Source organism: Mustela putorius, unplaced genomic scaffold (assembly GCF_011764305.1).
Source record: "Mustela putorius furo isolate JIRA1106 unplaced genomic scaffold, ASM1176430v1.1 tig00003846_pilon_pilon_pilon, whole genome shotgun sequence".
NCBI classification, from domain to species: domain Eukaryota; kingdom Metazoa; phylum Chordata; class Mammalia; order Carnivora; family Mustelidae; genus Mustela; species Mustela putorius.
In genome coordinates, this window is record NW_025421999.1 from 4553572 (window position 1) to 4580228 (window position 26657).

At 37.2% G+C, this 26657-nt stretch overlaps 1 long non-coding RNA gene across 1 annotated transcript in view; it reads left to right on the plus strand.

Moving 5' to 3' along the window:
* The first annotated feature begins 5194 nt into the window (after positions 1–5194).
* LOC106007289 overlaps positions 5195–26657 on the plus strand; it is a 66216-nt gene continuing 44753 nt past the window's right edge. The window contains exon 1 of the long non-coding RNA XR_001181971.2: positions 5195–5245. This is a non-coding gene — a long non-coding RNA (uncharacterized LOC106007289). The remainder of the gene's footprint in view (positions 5246–26657) is intronic.

The following is a 26657-nucleotide window of genomic DNA, read 5'->3' on the forward strand; positions in this document are numbered from 1 at the left end:
AATTCCCTCTGAGAGAAATTCAGGAAATAGTTGAGTGACCCCTACACTTGTGTGAAAGAGAAAATATACACATCAGAATGTGATTTGGTGAGTGCTGTGAAGTGTGTAAGCCTGGTGATTCACAGACCTGTACCCCAGGGGATAAAAATATATGTTTATAAAAAATAAAAAATTAAAAAAAAAAAAAAAAAAAAAAGAATGGGAGACTGATACACACTCTTGCCATAAACCTTACCCTCAGCACAGTGACCTACAATAGATGGAGAACCCGGATAGTGTCAGCTTATGCCGGAGGAGTGAAAGATTTGAGCTACTCATCTAGCACTCCAACTTTTAAGGCTCCTACCTGAGGGCAAAGCCCCACAAACCCATAGTTCTGAAAGCCAGTGGGACTTAAATTCACAAGACCCATAGGACAGTAGCAAATAAGCAGTCCTTAATGGTTACATGAACACTTGCCTCTTCTACTCCCCCTCTCTAAGACCTCCTCCATCTCCCCACCACCCCCCTAGCTCAGTGCAGCAGGATCAGGCAAAAGTACCCATCTCTATCTTTCCCTGGAAGGGGTTTGACTTTACAGGCTGCTGACTGAGGGTTTGTCTTCTAATTAACTCACATCTAGCTGTGGTCCTCAACTGAACCCAGGGGAGCTGGTGGCTATTTCCCCCACCTCCTCATTTTACCTTATTACAAAATGAAAACCAGGGTACCAGCGTCTCTCTGAAAGGAGGTTGTACACATGTCTAGTGCCCTAGTTTTTGTTTTTGTTGTTATTGTGTTTATTTGTTTGTTTGTTGTTGTTGGTGGTGGTTTGTGTTGTTTTGCAGTTGCCACTGAAGGAAAAGGCCTTCAGATTACCTGGCTCTCATAGCCAACTAGGTTTGCATTCATGAGTCCCACAGGATTGTAGCAAACAAAGAAACACTTTTTCAACGTTTATATACCCCCCTGTTATATACCCTTGTTAAATACCCGCAGGCTCTGTACATGCAAAAATGCCCATCTTCCAGCTACTGTCTCCCAGTAAGCTTAACTACATACTTTTCCAGGTATTGCCTTGGGGAGTCTAGTTTTTAATCAGTATCGTAGTTTACATTTATATATCCTTTGAGATATTTCATCCCAAAGCAACAGAATACACATTCTTCTCTAGTGCACATGGAACATTCTCCAGAATAGATCACATCCTGGGTCCTAAATCAGGACTCAACCGGTATCAAAAGATTGGGATCATTCCCTGCATATTTTCAGACCACAATGCTCTAAAGCTAGAACTCAACCACAAAAGGAAGTTTGAAAAGAACCAAAATACATGGAGACTAAACAGTATCCTTCTAAAGAATGAATGGGTCAACCGGGAAATTAAAGAAGAATTGAAAAAAATCATGGAAACAAATGATAATGAAAATACAACGGTTCAAAATCTGTGGGACACAACAAAGGCAGTCCTGAGAGGAAAATATATAGCGGTACAAGCCTTTCTCAAGAAACAAGAAAGGTCTCAGGTACACAATCTAACCCTACACCTAAAGGAGCTGGAGAAAGAACAAGAAAGAAACCCTAAGCCTAGCAGGAGAAGAGAAATCATAAAGATCAGAGCAGAAATCAATGAAATAGAAACCAAAAAAACAATAGAACAAATCAACGAAAGTAGGAGCTGGTTCTTTGAAAGAATTAATAAAATTGATAAACCCCTGGCCAGACTTATCAAAAAGAAAAGAGAAAGGACCCAAATAAATAAAATCATGAATGAAAGAGGAGAGATCACAACTAACACCAAAGAAATACAAACTATTATAAGAACATACTATGAGCAACTCTACGGCAATAAATTTGACAATCTGGAAGAAATGGATGCATTCCTAGAAACATATAAACTACCACAACTGAACCAGGAAGAAATAGAAAGCCTGAACAGACCCATAACCAGTAAGGAGATTGAAACAGTCATTAAAAATCTCCAAACAAACAAAAGCCCAGGGCCAGACGGCTTCCCGGGGGGAATTCTACCAAACATTTAAAGAAGAACTAATTCCTATTCTCCTAAAACTGTTCCAAAAAATAGAAATGGAAGGAAAACTTCCAAACTCATTTTATGAGGCCAGCATCACATTGATCCCCAAACCAGACAAGGATCCCACCAAAAAAGAGAGCTATAGACCAATATCCTTAATGAACACAGATGCGAAAATACTCAACAAAATACTAGCCAATAGGATTCAACAGTACATTAAAAAGATTATTCACCACGACCAAGTGGGATTTATTCCAGGGCTGCAAGGTTGGTTCAACATCCGCAAATCAGTCAATGTGATACAACACATCAATAAACGTAAGAACAAGAACCATATGATACTCTCAATAGATGCTGAAAAAGCATTTGACAAAGCACAGCATCCCTTCCTGATCAAAACTCTTCAAAGTGTAGGGATAGAGGGCACATACCTCAATATCATCAAAGCCATCTATGAAAAACCCACCGCAAATATCATTCTCAATGGAGAAAAACTGAAAGCTTTTCCGCTAAGGTCAGGAACACGGCAGGGATGTCCATTATCACCACTGCTATTCAACATAGTACTAGAGGTCCTAGCCTCAGCAATCAGACAACAAAAGGAAATTAAAGGCATCCTTTGAGATATTAATGTATGTCTGTACACCATCACCTACTGGGGACCAGTAAGAACCAAGATGTGGCTTAGACAATCACAGAGATTTAAGAGACAACCAAGAGCTGGGGCTGACTAGGTTCGTTTCCTACAGGAGACCACTGTATCACTCTGTCAAGACTGAGAGAGAGGCTTCTTTAATGTGCAGAAAGCGACACAGAGAGTTAAGGAAAACGAAGAAACAGGGAAATATGAAAAGACAAATCTCTAGAACAAGATAAATCTCTAAAAATTGATCTTCAGGAATTCAAAATAAGTGATTTACCCATTAGATAGTTCAGTTTAATGATCCTAAAGATACTCATCCAGGTTAAGAAGGCAGTGTATGATAATTTCAACCAAAAGATATGAAATATAACCTATTTTAAAGTTACAAAAGAAAAAATATGAACTGAAGGATACTGTAATTGCACTAAAAATTTCAATAGAGGTGTTCAGTAGCAGACTAGATCACATGCAAGAAGAGATCAATTAACTTGAAGATAGGGCATGAAATTTATGGATCAGAGGAGAAAAAAAGGAAAAGTGTGAAAATAGCTTAAGTGGTTTAAGGGAAGACACCATCAAACAGAAAAATATACATATTATAGGATTTGCATAAGGGAAAAAAGAGAGAAAAAGGGACAGAAAGCTTAGTCAAAGCTGAATGATGGCTGAAAATTTTCATAACCTGGGGAAAGAAAAAGATATCCAGATCCAAGGAACCTAATGATTATCAAGTACAATGAATCTAAGGAGACCCACGCTGAAACACATTATAATTAACTGTCAAAGACAAGGAGGAAAATTTAAAAAGCAGTAAGAGAAAAACTTGTTACATACAAAGGAATCCCTTACAAGACTATCAGTGGGTATTTCAGCAGAAACTTTGCAGGCCAGAAAGGAATGGGATGATATATTCAAAGTGCTGAGAAAAAAGTACCAACTGAGAATACTCCATCTGACAGAATTAAAAGGAGATAAAGAGTTTTCCAGAAAAAAAAATTCTGAAGAAGTTCATCACAAGTAGACCAGCTTACAAGAAATGTTATGGAAAGTTTCTCAAGCTTAAATGAAAGGATGTTAATTAAGAACATTGAAAATATATGAAAATATGAACTTCATAGGTAAAAGTAAACATAGCTAAATTCACAATTCTCTACTATTGTAATGATAGTGGGTAAATAATTTATAACACTGGTATAAAGATTAAAAGAGAAAAGTATTAAAAATACCAATTGTTACAATAATTTTTTAATGTATAGACAATGTAAAAAGATGTAGTTTTAATGTAGTCTCTGTCAAATTCCAATGGCATTTTCAACAGAAATTAAAAAACAGTCCTAAAATTCTCATGGCACCATAAAAGACCATCAGGCAATATGGAAAAAGATGAACAAAGCTGGAGACATCACACTTTTTGGTTTCAAATTGTATCACAAAGTTAGAGTAATCAAAACAGTATGGGACTAGCATAAAACAGATATAGATCAATGGAACCAATCAGAGGACTGATAAACTCAGGCATAAAATCAATTAAGTTTTTATGATGTGCCAAAAATATACAATGAAGAAAGGACAATCTCTTTAATAAATGTTGGGAAAAGTGGATATTTACATAAAAAAGAATGAAAATCTTACACCATACATAGCAATCAACTCAAAATGGATCCAAGATTGAACATGAGACCTGAGACCATAAAACTCCTAGAAGAAATCATAAGGATTAGGTAAGCTGCTTGACATTGATCTTGGAAATCACTTTTTGGATTTGACACTAAAAGCAAAGGCAATAAAAGCAAAATTGATAAGTAGGACTACATCAAACTAAAAATCTTCTGCTTTGCAAAGGAAACAATCAACAGAAGGAAAGGCAACCTACAGAATGGGAGAATACTCACAAACTATCCGATAATGGATTAATATGTAAACATATAGAACTCATACAACTCAAACAAAAATAAAAAGCCAAACAAAGAAAACAAAACAAACGAAAAGACAAAACAAAATAGGTGATGAATGTGTCAGTCAACTCAAAGGTGGAGTTCTTTCAGTGTATAAAAGTATATCACATCATTAATTGTATACTTTAAATATATTACAATTTTTTTTCTCTAAAGCTGAAAAAAAAAAGAATCCTTTAAAATTCAGTAGACTGTCTTTAAAAAAAATGGTTTTGACACTTTTAAGTAATCATTCCCTTCTGACGGAAGTGGAATGAAATTACCGTTTTAAAAGGATGATCAGAACACAGAATTTGTGAAAGTGGATTTGCAGTTTTGTGCTTGATTCCCCTGTTTGTTGACCTTCCGCATGTTTCTAATCTTCATTTGCACGGAAGTCCCTTCCAAAAGTTTTCCATCTCTAGTGTGCTTTTACATACCTTGCAGTGACACATCTTTCCTCTGGCAGCTGTTTCGCTCTGCTCTAGTGCTCTCCTCATCTTTTATCTGTTCTCCCTCTTCTCATATCACAGCCCGTCACATGCAGAGCAGCTTAGAAACCAACAGAGTGGCAAAACACAGCAGCTGTCAAGGGCACAGAGCACGACATTTAGGAAATGAAGAGGGGAAACTCAAAATTATGGACCTCTGCAGGTTAGAACATTTGGCCTAGAAATATTTAGATGTGCAACTAATTCTTTAGATTGGTAATTCTATCTAATTTGATAAGTTGTACTCTACCTGTGATATTCTTATCCCCACTCACCTTCATAGACATTAGTGAAGAAAAAAGAGCCCAGAATTTGGCTTAAAAACAAAAGTGTACTTTAAGCAAGTCTTAGAGACTATATGTAACTGGAACATTTTGTGATTTTTCTCTTTTGCCAAATTCAGAAGGAATGGGGAGACGTTGTGATATTAGTAAGCCCTTTAAAACCCTTGCCTCTAAGTCATTAAATGCTTTTGCCTTTCTGTGTCATTTGATTGAGCCCTGTGAGATTCACATTTCTTAAGACATTTTAAAGCTTCAACAATCTCGTTTTGTCTCTTTTCTCCTATGTACACTTAGAATAATTGCATGTATTTGTTGGCATTTCAGCTAGAATCCCTTGGCATAATTCAAATGAACTTACCCTGGTCTTCTTGCTTCTGTGTAGTCATGTTTGCCTTAGTTGAGAATGCGTTCCTCTTGTCTGTAGCTTTTGTATTCATTTTTATGCATTGGTGGTGTTTCTGGCAGTTCTATGGTGTATTATAGTGTCTGTCACTGATTATCAGACTGGGAGAGGCCAGAGCCTGTTCTGCTCAGTTTACATATGATGAATCTGAGTCTCAGAGAAGAAAAATGCCATGTCCTGCTCCTTCCAGCTTTCTAGGGCAAAAGAAGTGTTACATAAGGCCAGAACATATGTCACTATACTACTGGCCTTTATCGTTTTAAAAGATACCTTTGGTCTTCCATTTTCAATTTGCTGCTTTATGGTGCATGATACAAAAAATCACGCACTGGGTATTACATAAGACTGATGAATCACAGACCTGTACCCCTGAAACAAATAATACATTATATGTTATTTAATTGAATTTAAATTAAAAAATCCCCCCCAAAGAAATGTACATATACTTATTCAGTTGTTAATTTTACTTTTTAAAAGTCTTTATTTAAATTCCAGTTAGTTAACTTATAGCGTAATATTAGTTCCAGGTATATAATATAGTGATTTAGCACTTCCATACAACACCTAGTGCTCATTACAACAAATGCACTCCTTAATTCCCATCACCTATGTCACCTATCCCTCCATCCACCTCCTCTCTGGTAGCTATCAGTTTGTTCTCTATAGTTAAGAGTTCCTTCCTTTCTTTCTTTTTTTATTTTATTTTTAAAGATTTTGTTTCTTTATTTGACAGAGGGAGAGATCACAAGTAGGCAGAGAGGCAGACAGAGAGAGAGAGAGAGGGAGAATCAGGCTCCCAGCTGAGCAGATAGCCCAATGTGGGGCTCGATCCCAGGACCCTGAGATCATGGGGAGAGCTGAAGGCAGAAGCTTAACTCACTGAGCCACACAGGCACCCTTTTAAAAAATTTTAATATAAATTTTTTTCAGTGTTCCAAAATTCATTGTTTTGGAACAAAGATTTTGTTTCTTAAAATAAGCCTTTTTAAAAAACATAAATTGTTAAAAACTTTAAAAACATTAAATTGTTAAAATTCACTTAAGAAAAAAATTGACAGAAATTTCAAGGTAAAGAATCAAGAGACCCAGTGTTTATGCTTTCTTGGTTCTGAATGTTTATCTTCGTTTTCTTAGTTAGCACTAAGAGGGATAGAATATATACTTGCTTTACTCTTTTGTTTATTTATTCAATACCACATATAAATATTATGGTCTACTCTGGTTAGATACAAGGATAATGTGCCAGATTCTGGTTAGATACAAGGATAATGAACTCTTCTCTGGAAGAACTCATTGTCAAATAGGCTAAGACAGATATGTACATATCCACAATTATAGTACAGTATGACCAATGCTATAATAGAGGCAGGTCCAGAGTGCCATGAACACATGGAAGAATGATTGACTATGAGAAAAGCTGCACTGAAGACATGACATTTGAGTTGTGTCTTGAAGAATGAGCAGACATTGATCAGGTAATAGCATGGACTGGTTATAAATCAAAATTCCAGGCAGAGGGAACAGCATGTCCCAAGGCAAAATATTTTGAGAAAGAATAAAATGCTTAAAAGTGAGCAGCATAGGATGTGAGCAGAAGAATGGAAGGAGCTAAGGGTAGAAGATGCATAATTCATATCAGGAAGTGCCTGGTATATGATTCCAAAAAGCTTAGTTTTTACTTCAGCTAACACAGAAGTAGGGACTTTGACTGTCTTACTCACCATTGTATCCACAATGCTAGAATGATACTTGATATACTCAAACAGGGGTGTGTCCCTGTGATGAAAAGGGAATACAAGATTGTTTGTTTCAAGTTAGGAGGATTATCTAAGAAGCTTTTAGAATAGTTCCTGTAAAAGACTGAGGGTCTGAACTGACTGAATTATGCTGAGATGAAGAAAATTAGAAAGATTTAAAAGGTAAAACTGACAAGAATTGGTGCCTGGCTAGATAAGGATGGTGCCAGAGGGAAAGAGGTCAAGGTTTCTAACATGAAGTGACAGACGCATGATGATGCCAACTAGAGGAGGAGAGGGAGAAAAACTTGAGAGGAAGGTAATGAGTGATTTTATTTATTTATTTTTAAAGATTTTATTTATTTTTTTGACAGAGAAAGAGACAGCGAGAGAGGGAACGCAGGCAGGGGGAGTAGGAGAGGGAGAAGCAGTCTTCCCGCTGAGCAGGGAGCCCAATACAGGGCTCAATCCCAGGACCTGAGCCGAAGGCAGACTCTTAACCAATTGAGCCACTCAAGCGCCCCAAGTAATGAGTGATTTTAGAATAAGAATCCAGGTGACAATGTTGAGTACAGTTGAAAATGCCCATTTGGAATTCAGAAGAAAAATAGTAATATAGATTTGGAATTCACACACATTCAGAGTCATAAATGTCACAATTGAAGCCACAGGAGTGATAGATAAGATTACTTACAGAGAGAATAAAAAGAGAAAGGACCCTGGAATGTATTGCAGGGAGATTGCCATGATGCTTATGTAGATGATGATAAACCTTCAGGATAAAAGATGTCCTAAGCTACACTTGCTTTAACAGTCATTATTCATTCATTCAATAAATATTTAAGCATCTACTAAATTCCAGGCACTTTATTAGGTACTTGAGATTATAAAGATGAAGATATAGCCTCTGCTCACAAAGAGTTTATAGTCTAATGGGAGGTAAGAGAAAAGGACAGAATTTAGTGTGGTAGGTACTGCTGAGTGTTATGCTAGAGGTGGCCTATGAGAGAGCTGGAGAAGGACATCTGTTATAGAGTTTAAGGATGAAACTGTGAGGGGGCCAGTAGATGGGTTGGGGTCAAGAAAGGTAGTTTCCTAGACAGTGGTAAGAGAGCTGAGCTCAGTCCTGAAGGATAATTAGGTGATACCCAGGTGAATGTACGTGTGTGTGTGTGTGTGTGTGTAAATAGTAGAGTCTGATTCTGGAATACTTCTTCCCCTCCCTTTTTCAAGGCCTAACTCCTCTGGTGTTGGGTTAAGAAGAGGGAAGAACAAATGTCCTTTTCTTAATGACCTATGGTTTTGGTCCCTCCCTATTGGCACCTTTGCTTCCCTAGCTGACATCTATCGGCCACTGAGAGCTTCTGTGTGGTAGGCAGCTAAATGCTGCCTTTCTCATGGAGGCATATGGTTTGCAGTTTGAAGAGTCCCTCTTCCTGAGGCTCTTCTCACGTGACTGCAGAACATGGAAGACAAGCAGAAGGGTCTTCCAGTAGAGTTTTGTGCCTGAAAATTAATATTCCTACATTCTTTTTTTATTAAGTTTTTTAAAATTTTAATTCCAGTATAGTTAACATACAAGTGCTATTAGTTTCAGGTGTATAATATAGTGATTCAATACTTTTATATAGTAACTCAGTGGCTCATCATCATTAAGTGTACTCTTTAATCCCCCCATCTCCTCCCCCACAATTAAGATTCATATATCCTTTATGGGACTCCCATATAACACCTTTTCTATGTGAAGTTGCTGATTCTATTTTATAACATAAAAAGGATTTGGCATGATGCATAGGTTTCACTTATTATTTACTACATCTGTTAAAAAGGTGGAAAATTTTGAGTTGGTTAAAATTACTCATTAAACACTTTCAGACATTCATAGGCAAGCAAATGTTGCTGCAATAGAAATGTGTACTCTCTTAAAAATTCTATCAAGTTTTTTTTTAAAGGAACCAAGTGATGATTCAGTGTTAGTACTTAATGGCATCATGCTTCTATTAATAAATTCATATGGAAGCAAGAACTGTAGTTCCAGTAGTTGCCAACCTGTGTCATGAATTGTTTGTGGTTGAAATATTTTCTTACAGGGACATATGCAGTAAAAATCATTAAAATTTATATATTTTCATAAGATATCCAGCAACCAGAGGTAAAACTCACTGTAAAACTGATAAGTCATTTGGTTAGGCAGCAGTTTTAAACTTTGATTTTTCTTATATTGGAGAAGTACTAATGGTAATCAGATGGTAATCAGATGGTCTGTAGACTTAGATTGGTTCGAGGCCCAGATCTGCTCTCTATTAATGGGGTGGTCTTAGATGAATCCCTTAATTCTTCTTGAGTCTTAATTTTCTAATTTTTAAAATGAGGAGAGCAAGTATTTATCTCATAGATTTTTTTTATGGGGATTAAATGAGAAAATTTTTATGGAGTATTTAGCATAGAACCTGGCACAAAGGAAGCACTCAATCAAAGTTAACTATTACTAATACACCTAAAGTAGTTATTATCACAAAGTATTATTTTCATGGGTCAGATTTTGACCTTGTAGTTTTATGATAGTTTTATGTTAACAGTGAACTCCCTTGAAAATCTATTTTTTTTAAATCTAAAAAATCATCAAACTGGTCCAAATATATGTGGCAAACAGTTACTAATATGTAAATAATTTAGTTTTTTTTAAATCATGGAAATGATACAAAAACTTTCTTGTTTTTTTTTTTTTGTTTGTTTTTGTTTTTTTTTTTTGGCAGGGATAGACACTGAACAAAAGGGAAATGTTTTGTTGAAGAGTAAGATGAAGGTATGTCAGCACTGGTTTGGGGATGATGAGTGATAAAAGTGAGGGTTAGAGGGTAGAATGGGATATTCAGACATAACATTATAGTTATGGAAGAGGTCACCCATTATCACTTGTCAAAGCAAAAAGTTATTTAGATTACCTTTCTAGTAGCACCTATGCATATAAATGCATATGTATGCAATCTGATACAGTTTCATATTTTTGATAGCACTGTTACTAAAATAACCTCAGACTGATAAACGTAGATGATCTCCATGAACAGGGTAAGAAAACTTGGAGAGATTACAAATGAACCCATTTAAGGCCATTTGTCCAGAATTATCCTAGGTACTAATCTTCAGCAGTGTGAACTTGATGAGACTTAGATTTTATATGGTAAAGTCAGAAGGTTGAACAGCTAATTGCAAGAAAGTGATAATATTCTGAAAGGGGAAGTGGAGGAACATATTGGAGTTTATAAGACCGAGGTCTTTCATCTGGTCTGAGGAGTCAAAAAGACATTCTGGAGGAAATGTTTCTATGCTGAGGTCCAAAGTGTAAGAAGATGTTGGCTAAATAATTTGGAAGAATGACAAGGGAGATAAAGAGAAAGGGCAAGTAGTCTAAGTGGAAGAAAAAGGCATGTTTAATGACCCAACAACAAAAGAAAGAATATGATTTGAAGGGCTAAAAATGCAGTTTACTCTCACTAGCCTGGAGTTCCAAAATGAATGTGTAAAGAAGCCACATGGCTTGAAGGAGAGAAGAGAACTAATGTATGTCCAACCCCTGATGAATAGAAGTATCTTGTATCCTGAGAACAACCTACAGGATCCACTACTCTGATAGTTTGTTTCCACAGGCCACTAAGTCAACAAAATTATCCTTTGGTGACAGGATGTGCTATTACTCGGTGCCCCAAATATTGATAGTATTCACATTTTTTTAAAGATTTGTATTTATTTATTTGAGAGAAGGACAGTGAGAGAGAGCTTGAGATGGGGGAAGGTCAGAGGGAGAAGCAGACTCCCCTTGGAGCTTGGACCCCAATGCGGTACTCGATCCCAGGACTCCGGGATCATGACCTGAGCCGAAGGCTGTTGCTCAACCAACTCATCCACCTAGGTGCCCTAGTATTCACATTTTAAAGATGGGTAAGATATGGGGCGCCTGGGTGGCTCAGTGGGTTAAGCCGCTGCCTTCGGCTCAGGTCATGATCTCAGAGTCCTGGGATCGAGTCCCGCGTCGGGCTCTCTGCTCAGCGGAGAGCCTGCTTCCCTCCTTCTCTCTCTGCCTGCCTCTCCATCCACTTGTGATTTCTCTCTGTCAAATAAATAAATAAAATCTTTAAAAAAAATAAAGATGGGTAAGATATAAGATATAAGATATGTTATTTGGGTTGTTTGGGTATGAGCAAAATTTGGTCCTCATTTTAAGATGTTACTGATTAGCTATTACTCTTTAATTTGGTAGAAATGAAACAAATCTTCAGAAAATATAATTCATAGGAAATAATGGAGGCTTGGCTCTCATTTCTCAATCATACATATTAAAAAATGTTTAGACACCAAATACAAAAAGAAAGAGCTTGAAATTTCTAAAAGTAATAGATCTACTTCCTTGCATAGAATATAATTCATCAGGTTAAATAGTCTACCATTTGTTTCTGGGGTAGGTTTGAAATGTTATTGAGGTTAATCAAATGACACTGGACTTCAAATACTGTGTATGTTTTGTTTAGAGATTTGTAGAGACAAGGGATAGGTCAGTGTACCTGTGGATTGTTGATATGTGTTTGCACATAGTCAGGACACACTAAATGGTTGAGAAAGAGCCAGTAAATTAAAGGAAAGTGCCTTTGAAGTCCTAGAACTGGGTGACAGGTTTTAAACCTTAGGCGTACTTGAAATACACTGTTCACCTTCACTTTCTTAAAAGTGACAAGATCCATTGGTTTTCTGGGCTCTGTTATAGTGGACCCGAATATATACTGCAGCAATTACATAGGGTCATATAGTTGCAAGGACTCACAAGACTCTACAAAGTATACTTTCACAAACTTTTCATAAAGAGAAAGGACTCAAAACAGCAAAAGGAGAAAGATAGCACAGGCAAAGATCAAGGATATTTGAGATATTCAGGTGTAGATTTTAGGGTGTTTTTTTCAGTTGCATAGGACACAGCTGGTCTCTGGATCACAATCCAGCAAATTCTGTGAAGCCATGGTTTAAGTTTACTGAGGAATCTTTTATATACTGCAGGTCACATAGCCCAAACACGGTTGTACAATCAGATGAGTCAAGCGTATACCATTGGTCTGTAAATTTTCAATAAGCAATGTATAAGCTGGTACAGGACGCTTCCAAGGGACTTTCACAATTTAAAGAGCACCTTAAAAATTACCAACTAGTATATCTCAGCCCTATCTTGGCCATCCTTATCAGATCCATGGTTGCAGGGGTGCCTGGAGATAACCATAGAGCTGTCACAGATCAGCGGCAAGTTAACCCCATCTTTACACATGTATAAAAAGGGGGAGAGACCAGGAAAAGGATAAAATATTTCAAAGTTCATCCAACCCAGACTGTCCCTGGTAAAGTAAAAAAGAATGAATCTATTTGCTGGTAGTTTTATTCCTGTTTTAAAGCTTATCTGTGGAGCAGAGTAAGGGCTCTCTATCTAATTAAATGTCTGGCAAGTTAATGTTGATAGAGAAATCTGTAATCTTTGACACTTTAGAGTGAGACTCTGTAACTCTAGGCAGAAGTCCAATTTCATTTTGTTCTGTATGGTTACAATAGAGATAAAGTGTGTGGGATGTCCCCAGGCAACCAATGATATGGCGGGAAGCAGGATGAAGCAATTTTTCCTTATTGCTCTCAGCTTGATCTGCAGAAATCTTCATGATTCCAAAGCCAAGTTGCCATAAAAATAATTGGTCTCCAGCTATATATGTGTTCCTTGGGCAAGTTACTTGATCCCTCTGAACTACAGTTTTCTCATACATAAAATGGGGACAGTGATACCAACCACAAGGGGATATTACAAGAACTAAATGAGCCAATGTACAAAAAATATGTACTACAACATATGGAGTACATATGTTACTTAATTGTAACTTTAAAATGTGTTTATCAGAGAAGTGAGGGTTAATATTTATTCCTAGAGGTAATCTTCTAATAACATCAAAGTCCTAAGCAGTTAATTATTTTAAAATATATCATTCAGTGGCTGGTACACTGCTCCTTTGAATGCAAGGATCACTGCATACTGTTCCTTCAGACATAAAACCCTAATACGCTGTTCTTGTGTGCTGATTCACAGCCAAAACTAACTCAATATATTTGTATTGATTTCTTATTTTTCTTATAAAAAATTACTAGAAATGTAGTTACTTAAGATGATGCAGAATTATTGTCTTACAGTTCTGGAGGAAAAGTCTGAAATCAGTTTCCCTGGGCTAACATCAAGGAATTACAAGACAGGTTTCTTCTGAAGGCTCTGAAGGGGAGATTATAATTCCTTGCCTTTTTCAGCTTTCGGTGGCTGCTTCTGTTATTGACTTGTGACCCCTTCCTCTGTCTTCAATACTTTCTGAGGAAAGTATTCCCCAGAAGTCTTCAAAGTGTCACTCCAGCCTCTGCTTCTATCATCAGATCACCTTCTCTACTAAATCTGGATCCTCTTATGCCCCCCTAAGGACCTTTGTGATTACATTGAGCCCACTTGGATAATTCACAGATTCCAGAGATCAGGACTTTGGGGGCCATTATTCAGTCTACCACACACTATTTTATTTTATTCTCACATTAAGATGCACTAGGCTGTCTCCGTTTTAGAATGTCCATCTGTGGCATCAAGAGTTGAGTAACTCAATGATACTAGTTATGTGTAACGTAGTTTTCCTTTTTGTAAATTCAGGATGACTTGATTGAGACCATTGTCTTGTTAATATTACTTTTTATAATACTGTACATTTTGCAAAACAGCTGGAATTCCTGCATAGTATCTCATTTAGCTCTTAAAACAATCTTAGGAATTTGGTTGTATTTATAAGTTTTTATTTAACTATTCGGTGTTTTTTTGCATATCAATAATAGGTCCAAGCCCTGTGCTAGGTAGTAAGGATCCTGTAGAGACTGAGACAGGTGCAATCCTTCTATTTGCAGCTTGTATTCTACTGAGGGAGATGGACAAAAACACAGATAAATTAGACAATTTCAAATTGTGATTAAATGTAACAGGATATCAACTGAAGAAATGGAAGCTGAGTGGTGGAGCCATTCTCATAGTGATATACAATAGTAAATGGAAGAACCAGGTCTTCAGTTCATCCTTTTTCAAACACTTATTTCATAATCTTAGATTTTTTGCACATATATACCCTATAAAAGCAGCACTTAAAATTTTTTTTTTTTTACTTATTTGTCCCAAGATATAATAGAGTCTATTCAGTGGGAACCATTGTTCTCATGGCTGATGATTCAGACAGTGTATATTAATGGGCCTCATTGGAGTTGGCTCCCCTGTGGTAACTGTGCTGCTACTGCATCTTGCTATTCTGCTAAATTCTGAGCACACTTGGTTAGTATCAGTGTAAGTCTTTATTTTTCTTCTTTGAATCGTGCATCCAATAGTGTCTACCTGTCAAGAAGATCCACAGCTAAATTACTAACATAATGCTCATGTAAGCAAATTTTTATGAATTGTGCTTTCTGAGTGATTTATTATAGCTTTACAGCTTTTTCTGTGACATATTTTATCCACATTTAAATTTTTGTTTAAAATAGCAGCAAGCTGGAATGCAGCTCCCGGTGGAGGATCATTTGGCTTAGAAGCACATGTTCAGTAAATTCTCTAGTATGCTTTCACCTTGTTTTTCAAACATATCAGAATAAGCCTTGTGTGAGTTCTTTGTGCTTGGGAATGATGCTGTTCATCTTGATCAGCTGCTTCTGTTCAGATGGGGCTGAATAGAGTTAAATACAATTTGTTCTCCTCCCCATATGAGCTGCGCACAGACAGCTCTGGTGGTCTTGAATATGTGGCCTTTACTCACTGTTTGCAGAACCTGGCTTTGTTACTTTGTCTTTTTTCACATTGTTGTTTGCAGAAAATTGCCACTTCTCAGAGAGTTCTTCTCCATGCTATAGGGTTTAAGACCTAGCTCACTAAGCATATGCAGAGAACAGGCAGATGCAATAGTAAGAAAAACGACCTTAGAGAAGTCGTAAAAGACATAGTACTTATGTGCTGTGACATCATGGCCCCAGGGAAAGTCCCTAGCCCTCCAAATGCTCTTCCTCATGGTCACTGAAACCTGAAATTGTTTAAAAAATGGTAAGATTTTATTTCACATGGAGAAGAGTGATATCAGTTAGAAATACTTTTGGGCTTCAAGAAACTGCTTAGTAAAGTCATGTGTGAAATAACAGGAGTTTCTTTTTTTCTTACATATCAGGAATTAGGGCCATTTCTGGCATTGGTTTTTTGCCTTAATGTGTGGCTCTGAATCCATGTCTCAGTGATTTACTTGGTTTTGTCTTTATGATGGCAATGTAGCTACAGAGATCTGGGCATCATGTCAAAGGCAAGAAACTCTTCCCATGCCTACCTCAATATGAGAGAGGAAAGTATTCCCCAGAAGCTTTCCTTTCCCCATCAGAGTTCCTCTTCTATCTCATTGTTCAGACTTTGCCATTTAGACTGAGGGCCAGGTCTACCTTCTCTGAATTGAAGGGCTACCTTGATACCTGAACTGCAGCTTGATTCTAATAGCAAGGAAGAAGCATGAAAAGGTGCCATTTTGCGGGAGGCAACAAACTGTCTGCCACAGAAGTATGTGTGGCATACATATATTTATGAAAATGCACATATATATGTGTATATATATGCACACAATAAATGGTAGTAGTAAATATTGAGTAGTAGATACTTGATAAATTTTAGTTAGTTCTCTTTCTCTCTCTAAGAGAGAGAATCTACTGATAAAAATTTATTCAAAATGTAAAAATGTGGTACCATAATGAAACCCAAAGGCAGGTATGATGAAGAGGTATACTCCCTAACTTAGTATAAAATAAAGTATCTATGTGTGTGTTTGTGTGTGTGTGTGTGTGTGTGTGTTGTCAACAGAAAACAGAGTCAGATGACAGGCAACAAGAAAAGAAGGGAACATGGAAAATTTAAAACAAGATTTTAAAAAACTTTGTGTCCTTCAATAGCCAAAATATGGAAAGAGCCCAGATATCCATTGACTGATGAACGGGTAAAGAAAATGTGGCATGCATATGTGTGTGTGTGTGTGTGTGTGCATGTGTGTGTGTGCGTGTTTGTGTGTATAATATTGCTCAGTGACCAAAATGAATGAAATCTTGTCATTTGCAGTGATGTGAATAGAACTAGGCAAAATAAGTCAGAGAAAGACAAATATCATATGAAATTTGAGAAGCAAAACAGATGAACATAGGGAAAGGGAAGGAAAAATAAGAGGAAAACAGAGAGGGAGACAAACCATAAGAGACTCTTAACTACAGGAACAACCAGGGCTGCTGGAGGGGAGGTGGGTAGGATGGGGTAATTGGGTGATGGACATTAAGAAGGGCAGTTGATGTAATGAGCGCTGGGTGTTGCATGCAGCTGATGGATCACAAAATTACCTCTGAAACTAATAATATACTATATGTTAATTAAACTGAATTTAAATTAAACAAAACAAAACTTTGTGTTCTTGGTCAAGATAGAAGAAGATGAGGAACAACAGATGTGAGAAGCATGAATTCTTATATGACAGGCATCCCTTGCATCATACTCTACACTATGGAGTTGTGTAGCACACAACCTATACAGCTATATGCCAAGTCTCTGGAGAAAGGGAAAATGTTCAAAGTCCAATTCTTCATTTTAAGATATTGAGATAATTAATATAATTGATTTGCCTGAATAAATTTTCTAAAACAAACACCCCCCCTTAACAAAAACTGTATATATTAAACTTATATATTAAGTCATTATACACATACAGAGAAAGATTTAACGTATAAATAAAAGAGATTTCTCTAGTGGTTAACATACTTCTTAGGAAAAAGTCATGTTTGAAAGATGAGCTAGACATTTTAGGCTAATGCAGTGCCTTTTTTTTTTTTTTTTGCATTATGAAATGTTACTTCTTCCTTAAATCTTCTACTTCTTTCCTTCCTTTCTTTTTTCTTTTTATAAGATTTTGTTTATTTATTTGAAAGAGAGAGTGAGCATGAGTGCAGGTAGGGGAGAGGCAGAGGGAGTAGGAGACTCCCCACTGAGCAGGGGCCCTGATGTGGGGCTTGATCCCAGGACACTGAGATAATGACCTGAGCCAAAGGCAGATGCTTAACCAACTGAGCCACCCAGGTGCCCCTCTTCTACTTCTTTTCAAAGAGTGATTTGCACATTCAGCAGTTTGCCCTAATATAATCCTGACCAAAAAAAAAAAAAAAAAGGAAGGAGAAAAGGAGAAAATAATTGAACTATAGGTGTGAAACTGTTTGAAAACACCAAGAAATACAGTGGGGGAAAATCTGTTTAAATTCCAAAAGAGAATTAGGAATTAGTTACATGATTTTGATTTCACTAAAGAAGAAGTTTAATGTTAAAGGCATTTCTTTTCCATGATAATATTTAGAAGAGGAAATAGACTATCAAGAGGCATGACTGAAGGAGGCAATAATGTATAAATTATAAGAAGTGCACAAAGTGTACTGGATAAACTGGATAGACCAATGGATAGGCAGAAAGCACTTCCTGGCCAGTGTCAGAAAGAATGAAGCATCCGGGAGGTAATTTTCTTCGTATATTTGTGGGCACTATAGAAATTTAGGAGTATTACTTCCCAAACAGAGCTGAGAAATGAATATGGACCAACACATACAAAGTTTAACCTTCATCATTATTTGGGAAAGAATTCTTAGTAGATATATGGTTGTTTGCAGTGCTTCTATAATACAACTCACAGCATTTCAGAGCTGCCAAAAATGAAATGATATGCACATCATATTTACTTAAAAATAATGTTACATGAATTATAAGAGAAATCCCAAAGAATTACCTGGAAATCTTTTCAAGAAGACAGAGACAGAACTTCCTAGAAGGCTGCAAAGCTTTTAGTAAGCATCCAGAATGTCAAGAAAATGACAAAATGTTACAAATATGACAACATGCATAGCATCCCAAGAAGTAATATGAAAACACAACCTTCAGGGCATTTCACTGCTCTCTATTGCTACCAACATCTTTGCCAGGGCTGCTGGATTATAGTGCTGCCACAGTGAGCTTTTACAAAGACAAGGAGTCTTTAGGATAAAATGGAGTCTTTGGGATAAAATGAGGATATTGTATTCACCACAGGTGTACTTAAAATTTTTTTTTAATCCTTTATCATAGGATTGTCCCAAAATGTCCCATAAGTTGGTCATCAAAAAGAATATTGTATGTGGTCATTCGGATTTGAGATGCACTGCATAGGATATAACAATGCATATTAAAGACATTGGAAAACAAGTTTGATTTCATTGTAACAGGAGGTCTCCAAACATTCCAAACTCCAGTGAGGGGGGGGGGGCCCAACCTGTAAAATCAGTGTTTCTAGCCTGGAAGTTTTCTTTTCTCTTTTCCCTTATTTATTTATTTTTAATTAATTAGCTATTAATTAATTTTTATTTAGATTGAATTAGCCAAGAAATAGTCTATCATTAGTTTCAGATGAGGTATTCAGTAACTCATCAGTTGTGTATAACACCCAGTGCTCATCACATCACATGCCCTCCTTAATGCCCATCGCCCAATTTCCCCATCCTCCTATTCATCTCACTTCCAGCAACCCTCCGTTTGTTTCCTATAGTTACGTCTCTCATGGTTTTTCTCTCTCTCTGATGACTTCTCATTCAGTTTTCCCTCCCTTCCCCTATGATCCTCTGCACTCTTTCTTATATTCTACATATGAATGAAATCATACAATTTTCTTTCTCTGATTGACTTATTTTGCCTAGCATAATACTCTCCAGTTCCATCCACATTGATGTAAATTCTAAGTATTCATCCTTCCTAATGGCTGAGTAATATTCCATTGTATATATACATCTTCTTTATCCAGTCACCCATTGATCTTGGCTTTTGGCACAGTTTGGCTATTGTGGACATTGCTGCTATAAACATTGGGGCGCACATGACCCTTTGGATCAATACATTTGTATCTTTGGAGTAAATATCTAGTAGTGCAATTGCTGGGTTTGGGGGCAGCTCTATTTTTACTTCTTGAGGAAGCTCCATACTGTTTTCCAGAGTGGCTGTACCAACTTGCATTCCCACCAACAGTATAGGACAGTTCCCTTTTCTCTACATCTTCACCAACATTTGTTGTTTCCTATCTTGTTAATTTAATTTAAAAAAAATTGTAAATTTTTAAATTTAAATTCAGTTAGCCAACATATGATACCTCATTAGTTTCAGATGTAGTGCACAACCTGTTTTGTTAATCTTAGCCATTCTGAGTTGTATCTCACGGTGGTTTTAGTTTGTACTTCCCTGATGCCAAGTGAGGTGGAACATTTTTTTCATGGGTCTGTTGGCCATTTGTATGTTTTCTTTGGAAAAATATTTGTTCATTTTTTCTACCCATTTCTTGACTAGATCATTTGATTTTTGGGTGTTGAGTTTCATAAGTTCCTTATAGATTTTGAATACTAGCCCTTTATCTCCTGTCATTTGCAAATATCTCCTACCATTCTGTAGATTACCTTTTAGTTTTGTTGATTGTTTCCTTTGCTGTACAGAAGCTTTTTATCTTGATGAAGTCCTGATAGCTCATTTTTGCTTTTGTTCCCTTATGTTTGGAGATGGGTCTAGCAAGAAGTAGCTGTGGCTGAGGTCAAAGAGATTGCTGCCTATATTCCTGTCTCACATTTAGATCTTTCATCCATCTTGAGTCTATTTGTGTGTATAGTGTATGAAAATGGTCCAGTTTTATTCTTCTACATGTGGATGTCCAATTTTTCCAACACCATTTATCAAAGAGACTATCCTTTTTCTATTGGATATTCTTTCCTGCTTTGTCAAAGATTAGTTGACCATAGAGTTGAACCCATTTATGGGTTCTCTATTCTGTTCCATTAATCTCTGCATCCTTTTTTCTGCCAGTACCTTATTGTCTTGATGACTGTAACTTTGTAATGTAGTTTGAAGTCCATAATTGTAATGCCGCCAGCTTTGGTTTTCTTTTTCAACATTCCTTGGTGGTTTGGGGTCATTTCTGGGTCTGTACAAATGTTAGGATTATTTGTTCCAGCTCTGTGAAAAAAGTTGATGGTATTTTGATAGGGATTGCCCTGAATGTATAGTTTTTTCTGGGAAGCATAGACATTTTAACAACATTTTTTTCTTCCAAACATGAGCATGGGGTATTTTTTCATTTCTTTCTGTCTTTCTCAACTTCTTTCATAAGTGCTCTGTAGTTTGTAGAGTCTAGTTCATTTACCTCTTTGGTTAGGTTTATTCCTATGGATTTTGGTGTAATTGTAAATGGTATCAATTTATTAATTTCTCTTTCTTCTTTCTCATTGTTAGTGTATAGAAATGCAAATGATTTCTGTGCATTGATCTTATATTCTGCCATGTTGCTGAATTCCTGTATGAGATCTAGCAATTTTGGGGTGGAATCTTTTGGGTTTTCCACATAGAGTATCATATCATCTGTGAAGAGTGAGAGTTTGACTTCTTTGCAAATTCAGATGCCTTTTATTTCTTTTTATTGTCTGATTGCTGAGGCTAGGACTTCTAGTACTATGTTATACAGCAGTAGTGATGGTGGACATCTTTGCTGTGCTCCTGACCTTAGGGAAAAAGCTTTCAGTTTTTCCCCATTGGGAATAATATTTGCTGTGGGATTTTTTGTATATGGCTTTTTTTTTTCTTTTTTATATTGAGGTATGTTTCCTCTAACCCTATACTGTGAAGAGTTTTAGTCAAGAAGGATGCTCTACTTTGTCAAATGCCTTTTCTGCATCAGTTCATATGGTTTTTGTCCTTTCTTTTATTTATGTAGCATATCACATTGATTGATTTGTGGATGTTGAACCAAACTTGCAGCCCAGGAATAAGTCCCACTTGGTCATGGTGAATAATCTTAATTATTTATTTATTTATTTATTTAAAATTTATTTGACAGAGAGAGATCACAAGTAGGCAGAAAGGCAGGCAGAGAGAGAGGGGAAAGCAGGCTCCCTGCTGAGCAGAGAGCCCAATGCGGGACTTGATCCTGGGACTCTGAGAGCATGACCCAGCTGAAGGCAGAGGCTCAACCCACTGAGCCGCCCAGGTGCCCCATGAGAATAATCTTTTTAATGAACTGCTGGATCTTATTGGCTTGTATTTTGGTGAGAATTTTTGCATTCATGTTCATCTGGCATATTGGTCTGTAATTCTCCTTTTTGGTGGTTCTCTGGTTTTGGGATCAAGGTAACATTGGCTTCATAGAAAGAGTTTGGAGGTTTTCCTTCCGATTCTATTTTTTAAAACAGCTTCCGAAGAATGAGTATTGTTCTTCTTTAAATGTTTGGTAGAATTCCCCTGGAAGCCATCCGGCCCTTGTTTCTTGTTTTTTGGGACATTTTTGATTACTGCTTCAATTTCTTTGCTAGTCATGTTCAGGTTTTCTATTTCTTCCGGTTTTAGTTCTGATAGTTTATAGTTTCTAGGAATGCATTCATTTCTTCCAGATTATCTAATTTGCTGGCATATAGTTGCACATAATATGTTCTTATAATTATTTGTATTTCTTTGGTCTTGGTTCTGTTCTCTTCTCTTTCATTCATGATTTTATTAATTTGGGTCCTTTCTCTTCTTTTTGATAATTCTGGCTGGGGGTTTATCAATCATATTAATTCTTCAAAGAACCAGCTTCTAGTTTCAGTGATCTGTTCTACTCTTCTTTTGGTTTCTATTTCATTGCTTTCTGCTCTAATCTTCATTATTTGTCTTCTCCTGCTTGGCTTAGGCTTTATTTGCTTTTCTTTCTCTAGCTTCTTTAGGTGGAAGGTTAGCTTGTGTATTTGAGACTTTTCTAATTTTTTGAGAAAGCCTTGTATTGCTATATACTTCCCCCTGAGGACCACCTTTGCTGTATTCCAAAGGTTTTGAACAGTTGTGTTTTCATTTTCATTTATTTCCACAAAATTTTTAAAGTCTTCTTTAGTTTGCCGATTGACCCATTCATTCTTTAATAGGATGCTTTTTAATCTCCAGATGTTTGAGTTCTTTCCAAAATTTCCTCTTGTGATTGAGTTCCAGTTTTAAAGCATTGTGGTGTGAAAATATGCAGGGAATAATTCCAATCTTTTGGTACCAGCTGAGACCTGATTTTGACCCAGTATATGATCTATTCTGGAGAATGTGCACTTAAAAAGAATGAGTATGCTATTGCTTTAGTATGGAATGCTCTGTATATATCTGTGAAGTCCATATAGTCCAGTGTGTCATTTAAAGTCTTTATTTCCTTGTCGATCTTCTGCTTAGGTGATCCTTCCATTGCTTTGAGTGAGGTGTTGAAGTCCCCTGGTATTATTGTATTATTATCAATGTGTGTCTTTAATTTGGTTGTTAATTGGTTTATATAATTGGCTGCTCCCAAGTTGGGAGTATAAGTATTTATAATTATTAGATTCACTTGTTGGATAGAAACTTTAAGTATGATATAGTATCCCTCTTCATTCCTATGGTTTTTAGTTTAAAATCTAATTTGTGTGATAAGAGGATTGCTATCCCAATTTTCTATTGATGTCCATTAGCATGATAGATTGTTCTCCACACCCTCACTTTCAATCTGGAGGTAATGTTAGGTCTAAAATGAGTCTCTTAGACAGCAAATGGATGAATCTTGCTTTTTTTTTTTTTAATCCAATCTGATACCCCGTGTTCTTTGATTGGAGCATTTAGACAATTTATATTCAGAGTAACTACTGAATGATATGAATTTAGTCTACTGTGTTACCTATAAAGTTCCTATTTCTGTAGATTGTCTCTGTTTCTTTCTGGTCTATGTTACCTTTGGGCTCTCTCTTTGTTTACAAAACAGGAATGGTTTAGTGATCACAAATTCTTTTAATTGCTGTTTGTCCTGGAAGCTCTTTTTCTCTCCTTCCATTCTGAATGACAGACTTGCTATATAAAGTATTCTTGGCTGCATGTTTTTCTCATGTAGTACCCTGAATATATCATGCCAGTCCTTTCTGGCCTACCAGGTTTCTGTCGATACTACCAGTCTAATGTTTCTACCATTATAGGCTAAGGAGCACTTGTCTTGAGATGCTTTCAGGATTTTCTCATTATTTCTGAGATTTGCAAGCTTCACTATTATATGTCAGAGTGATGATCCATTTTTATTGATTTTGATTTGAGTTCTCTCTATCTCCTGGACTTGAATATCTGACTCCTTCCCCAGATTAGGGAAGTTCTCAACTACAATTTTCTCAAATATACCTTCTGCCCCTCTCTCTCTTTCTTTTTCCTCAGGGACCCCAATAATTCTAATACTTTTTTGCTTTATGGTATCGCTGATTTCTTGAAGCCTCCCCTTATGGTCCATTAGTTGTTTTCTTGTCTTCCTTTCTTTCCACCATCTTGTCTTCTATGTCACTGACTCTGTCTTCTGCCTCATTTATCCTAGCTGTTAGAGCATTTATTTTAGACTGCATCTCAGTTAAAACATTTTTAATCTCAGCCCGGTTAGATTTTATTTCTATGCTAAGAGATTCTCTAGTGTCTTTTATGCTTTTTTCAAGTTCAGCTAGTAACTTTATAATCATTATCCTGAATTCTAGCTCTGACATTTTACTTATATCCATATGGATTTGATCTATGGCAGAATAGTAACACTGTTACTTTTGTTGTGAATTCCTCCTTCTAGTCATTCTTTTCCCAGAGACAAATGCATGGATGAGAGAACAAAATAAAAAATATCAACTATGACCCAAGTGATATACTCACTAGACAAAACCAAAGAGGTCAGAAACCAAAAGAGGAAGGAAAAAGAGAAAGAGAAAAGGGAATAAAGAGAGAATATAATCTCTCAGGTGAACAAAATAGGGTGATCCTAAGTATATTAGGTCCTAGGTATATTTTGGTCAGTTTGTTAGAAGACACTAAATCCCAAAATTGTAAAAAAAGCAAAAAAACAAAAACAAAAACAAAAACAAATAAAGACCCACAACACACACACACACACAGACACGCACAAAAAATATGTTATTATATATGTTTATATATAGTATATAATATATAAATATTGTGTGTGTGTATATATATATATACACACACACATGTATATTGAAAAATAAAATTGAATACAGTGAAAGGAAGCCAAAAAATTAAGAATATATCTATAAAATGTAAATACAAAAAAGATAGCTAAAAAAAGACAAAAACAAAGACAATAAAATAAAATACTAATTGAAAAATGAAAAAAAGGAAAATTTTAAACTGAAAGATAAAATACTCATGAGGAAAAAACCTTGAATTCTATATGCTGTTTTCCCCTAGTGCTGAAATTTGGCAGTTTTGTGTGTTTTGTAAACTTGGTAGTCAACTGATGTTTCAGCTGGTCTTCTGGGGGAGGAGACTCCTGCACTGGTCCTTAGGTGTTTTGCCTGGGCAGAGTTGCCCTTCCCCTTGACAGGAGCCAGACTCAGTGTGAGCTGCTTTGGGTTCTTCTATGTGGCTTTTGTTCCCTAAAGGCTTTCTGCACCACTTCAGAGGATGGAAAATAAAAGCGATGGTGCCTGATCTCCAGTCCCAGAGCTGAAAGATCCCAACCCCTTCCCTTCCATAAAACTGCAGGCGAAAAGCAGTCTTCATTTATGTATGTGCCAAACTTTGCAGACTTCTATAGTGTGAACTGGCCCCATCCTCCCAAGGAAGGAGTGTTGCTGTGGACCTGCTGGTTGCAGGACCCCCATATTGAGAGTGTCTGCCTGATGCTGCCACAGATTTGGATTTATGGCAAACTGAGCTGTTACCTACTCCTGGGCTCACTGGCTATAGCCAGTTTCCCCGCTTCATTGCTTGGGAATTCTGCTGGCTCAGGGAACTCTGTTCTTTCTGTGACACTGGGGATCCCGAGACCACATTGTTCCATGTAGGATTCTGCCCCACTTCACCACCTGAGCACCTTTTCAGCAGTTAAGTCTCACACTGGAGCAGACTTCTGAAAGTTCTGATTTTGTGCTTCAGGGCTATATCACTTTCAGTTAGCTGGCTTCCTGAGGCTCCCTCCCCTTGCCATTTATCCTCCAATATATATCCCCTCAGATTCACTTCTCTACACCTCCTACCTTACAACACGTGGTTGTTGTTCTGTTTGTAGAATCCCAGCCATTCTTGCCTTTCAGGTTGAATTTATAAGTGTTGAGAATGATTTGATAGATATATAGCTAGATTCAAGGGATCAGATGAAATGAGGTATGGGATCCCCCTCTTCTGGGATCTTACCTTGAAAAGTGGAACAGTTTTCTGTGCAGTTTTGGAAGTCTTAAAAAATGTCTTAAAGGGAGTCAATATGGCGGAGAAGTAGCAGGCTGAGACTACATCAGGTAGCAGGAGATCAGCTAGATAGCTTATCAAACCACTGTGAACACCTACAAATCCAACAGATCAAGGAGAAGAAGAGCAACAATTCTAGAAACAGAAAATCGACCACTTTCTGAAAGATAGGACCAGCGGAGAAGTGATCCCAAAGCGATGGGAAGATAGACCGTGGAGTTAGGGGCTGGCTCCCATCAAGCGGTGGAACAACAGAGCACAAAATCAGGACTTTTAAAAGTCTGTTCCACTGAGGGTCATCACTACAGAGGGTAAACTGGGGTGAAGCCCATGAGGGGTCAGCGTAGCCTCAGGTCCCGTGGGGTCACAGAAGGATCAGGGGTGTTTGAATGTCGCAGATCTTGCAGGTATTAGAGCGGGGAAGCTGGCTACAGAGACAGAGCCAAGGAGTGAGCTCTCAACTCGGGGTAACCTTGAACTGGTCACAGGCTGGGTGAGCTCTGAGCATAGCCGGAGTCCAGGGAAACGGGAGTGATTGAGCGCTTTTCTCTGAGGATGAACTGAGGAGTGGAACCCTGAACTCTCGGCTCCTCCAGGCCACATAATGGGAGGCCGCCATTTTCATTCCTGTCCTCCGGAACTCTATGGAAAGCGTCAGGGAACAAAAGCTTCCAAAAACGAACCCGAGCGGATTGCTTAGCCTGGCCCATGGTAAGGGCAGTGCAATTCCGCCTCAGGCAAAGACACTCAAGAATCACTACAACAGGCCCCTCCCCCAGAAGATCAACAAGGAATCCAGCCAA